Source organism: Diospyros lotus, chromosome 7, assembly GCF_014633365.1.
Source record: "Diospyros lotus cultivar Yz01 chromosome 7, ASM1463336v1, whole genome shotgun sequence".
NCBI lineage: Eukaryota > Viridiplantae > Streptophyta > Magnoliopsida > Ericales > Ebenaceae > Diospyros > Diospyros lotus.
In genome coordinates this window covers 26,624,719-26,629,240 of record NC_068344.1, presented here as the reverse complement: position 1 = coordinate 26,629,240, position 4,522 = coordinate 26,624,719, and positions in this window count along the sequence as shown.

The window sequence follows — 4,522 nt, the reverse complement described above, 5'->3', positions numbered from 1 at the left end:
TGTACATGATTGTGGGTTATTGCGCGTGCTCTAAATGTACTAAATCTATACACTCAAAAAGGATTACCAAAAAAAAAAAAAAATTGAAATCTTAACAATTTAAAAAGGAAATAATTACAGTGACTCATCCAAAGTTTTACGTATTTGCTTTTGACTAGCAAAAAGGATAGTGAGGACTGAGGCGGATGTGTGGTATGACCTACCAGATTATGATCTTGGTAACACCTAATTCTATGAGCCCTAGAAAGGCTCATAGTTGTTATACATTAGACCTTAACCAAGGGAACAAGTGATCATGGCAATGAGGAGCATTACATCAGTTGTTAGCTTGGAACCTGTGATGTGACTCTCACCTTTGTTAGGCTACTACTCTCGATGGTTAGTTACCTAATCCTAATGTTTCAATACTCATTTTTGGATGAAAATTTTGGAAAATGGTTGGTATATCTTTCAAACATTGAGAAAAGTATATGTAAAGTTGCAATTGTCCATTAGGTTTTTAGATGTTAAATATTTAGTTTTAAAATCATTTCATATATATAAAGTATGCCATAAAGCAGAAAGCGGGCCCAGAGGCTTGCAAAAATTTATAAAAATAACACGAGTCTGAATTGTTTAGAGATGTCCAAAAGGGTGCATGGGTATGGCACAGAAGGACTACCATTTGATTGACAAACTTTTTTTAAGTAGTTATTCGAAGAAAAATATTACTTTACATTCATATTTAAATATTTTATAATAATTAAATTCAATTGACGTAGTGACACACGAACTATTCGAGTCATTTAGTTAATGAAATTGTTTTTTTTAAGTGGTAATTAATATTTTATGATAAATAATAAATTATGAATTTAATTTTTTTATTTATTTAGCGTGGGGGACATTTATAGTTATTTTTTATTAACAAATAATTAAATTTATTTACATTTCATTTCTTTCTAACATATAAACTATTAAGAGAATGAATATCCAACAAATGTCATCATTTTTTACCAAATAAAAGCATAAAAGATGATCATTATTTTCTCCATTTTATTCTGGAACTACTAAAAACAGCTAACATTTGACCTGACGTTGGATTAAACTCTTCTCAGAAAAAGATACAAAAATGGCCACCGCTTCCCTAAACCTTCTTTTACCTTTAAAAAGGAAAGGAGACCCCACTTTCCTAGTACTTGCACTTGCAATAGCAAGTCCTGTGTAAATGCACAACCCTACCAGATTTATATGACATTTAGTACGTGTGCATGACACTAAGTGATAATATTTCATGTTATCTAAATGGTTATATTTTTATTCACACCTCTCCAAGTATAATATGAATGAGTTTCTAGATTTTTCACAGTCATATTCTTAAGTTATTGAGAATATGTGATAAAGATCTATAATGCAGAATTTTTTAAAATAATCCCTAGTTCTAAATTTTTTTTTATGGGAACTAAGATTAATTAATTATGGACTATCACATGGATTATTATTTTTGATTAGTATAAGATACTAATGATAAAGGATTGTGAGTCATATACCATATTATATGAGATGTAAATAGTAGACACGTGGATGGGTGTTGATTGAACATTTGTTGAATGTGATGCTTGTGACATACCATATGGCTGTGAGAATTAATGGTCTATTACTGGTTTAAGATTGTGTATTTGATTCTCAAACTAGATGTGATAGAGTTGTTTTGTGCACTGGTGTCGGAGATTTGTCGTTGAATATAACCATTCGAAGTAAGAGGTAGAAATGTTCTTTGTGTGGTAACTGTACAGTAGTGTATGGACGTGGATGTTCACTGATGGAATTCATTAACCTCCGAGATGGGGGTGAACATCCTATGTGATTCTAGTTTGTCGATGATTGCACGAGTCCTTGGCCAAGACACGAATGATCGAAAAAAAGTTTCCAACGTCGAAAGGAGTTCCAATACGTCATCTTGATTACCCCAAACTGGATCTTGCATAGTTACCTAGTCATGTGAGTTTCATCAATTCATGATTTTCACTCGATCAGGATGTTGGTAAGTGAAAGGATTATAATGCATAGTAATCGAAATCCCAAATAGGTTCATTTGAATTATGACTTTATTACTTATAAGATTATTCTGACATAATACTAGTTGTCACTTATGACCTTTTAGAATGCGTTGATGAGATGAAAAGATCCTCATAGTAGGTCAAATGGTTTAACTGGTGTTAAAGAGTTTGATATCTCTTAATTGCTATTCAGTGGTGAACCTAAAAAGTCACACGCATATTAAGCATAACATTGGATTAGTGATACATGGTTGCATGTATTCTTAATCTCAATCATTATTAATAATGATGGATGTTGTTAAGAGTTAACAACAGGGTTAATAATCTATTAAAAGTTAACAGTGGGGCGCCATTAAGAGTTAATGGATATCATTGAGAGTTAACAAGCATGCCGTTAAAAGTTAATTAGAGGTCTGGTTCCATCAAAAGTCAATAGAAAGGCTATTAAGAGTTAATAGCGGGGGTTGATGCAATTTGTTAAAAGTTGTTTTGGAAAGGGTCGACAGTTTACTTGAAATTGTCGATCGATTTTTGGCAAAATATTTGGATTGATCGATAGTTTTCTGAAATGGTCGATAGTTTCTCTTAGCAATCTTCTGTTAGCATGCTAGTCTTGCGTCATTTTTAGTGACAAAGCAATCGTGTCTTCTTCAAAGAAGTGAGAGAGACCTAGATAGGTGAGACGAAAAATCGGGAGGAAGAAAAGAAATGGATAAGGGTTCTCTCTTCGATGAGTCTCAGCCATGAGATGGCCGTCGGCAGAGCCGGACCTAGCCTAGGGCTCCAGCCCTGGGCCCACAATTGATGGGGGCCCAATTTTTTTTAAGCGTATAAAAAATTAAAAAAAAATAACAAAAGAAACCTTGTCAAAAAAAATTTCATTGCTATTTTTATTTTGTAGATACATGTGATAATTGTCTTTGTTTCGATTAATTATGGAGGATGAAAGTAGGAATGTCAACGGTTCGGATTGGTCTGGTTCTATAAGAATCCAGTAATTGAATTATTTTTAATGGTTTCAAAAAAATGAGAACCGTAACCGAACCATTACATATATAAAACCAAATCATGACCAATCCGTCACACTGGATCGGTTTCAATTCGGTTTCAGTTCTATCCAATTAACATTTAGTTTCTAAACATTTTCGCAAAATATGAAATTACAAACAAATTTATTAATTAAAATAAATCCATAATTTCATTAATGCTTCAAGTTTTGAAGTAAAAGTAGAACAAAATAATTTATAGACTATCTCATCAAATGAGATTACATCCATTTATTATAACAATAGCGCATAAAAGCCTAGAAATAAAAGAGTTCATGAATCTCGTTAGTTTTCTAAGAAGTGATATTATTTATACATATGTATATATATAATATATACCAAAAAATTATAATAATATAAGTATAATTTCGATTCCGATTCGGTTCGAACTATGGTTTGAAAAAAAAAAATCAGTAACAAAATCAAATATATCAGTTCTTAATTTTTTAGAACCAGAACCTAATCATTGAACCAATCCAAAAGGCACGGTTCGATCGGTCCAATTCATCGATTTTCGAATATTTTTTGATATCCCTAGATAAAAGGAAGATTGATCAAATTAAGAAATGCTTACGGAGATTCGGGAGAAAGCATGTAGAATCAAATATGTAGTTTTTATTTTTTAATGCAATGTTTACAATATCGGGTACTTTTTTTTCTTCATTTGGAGTTTTGTCCCATTGAATTTTCTCCAAATAAGGTTTTAATGCGGCCCCAAATTATTCTTCCTTATCTTTTATAAATTTTTATAATTTTAATAAAATTAATTAATAATTTATTTTATTTAATTTATATAAAGGGCACACTTAAAAAAAAATTGCCCTGGGCCCTAAAACACCCAGGACCGGCCCTGGCCGTCAGTGCTCGCTACGTGAAAGGCCTTACTCGACTCTTAACTTCTTGTGCAATTCTTCTGTTCTTCTTTTGTATCCTCTCTTTCCTCCTCTTTGATCCCATGGCCATGAGATGCTCATCGTTTGGGTTGAGAACCCAAGTCCAGCTTTGCGTCACTTTCATACGAGTTCAAGTAGCACAAGGGTTTGACAAAGGTTTTCAGTAGCTGCTTAGATATGGACCAACTTGGTCCCCTATGTTTGTGGGTTGGCTCGGCCAGCCAAATTGCAGATCTAGAGCAATAGGTGGCAGATTGGGAGTAGTGCATGAAGAGTTCACAAGAGCACGGAGGATGGGCTGTGAAAAGTTTAACTGATAACAATATCAACGGAAGTGATAATTGTTACTGTTTTCATTCTGGTTGATGTTTTTATTTTAGTAAGAACTGATCCGATTTCGCTGCATTTATTCTGTTTTTGAATAAGTTTTGAAATTTGAGTTTTGTTCCTGCTTATACCGCTAAGTGTTAGCGCATTCATTTACCTACTCCTATTACTTTCAGTTTTTTAAACCTTAAAATTATTTGGAAAAGTTGTATTTTAATTA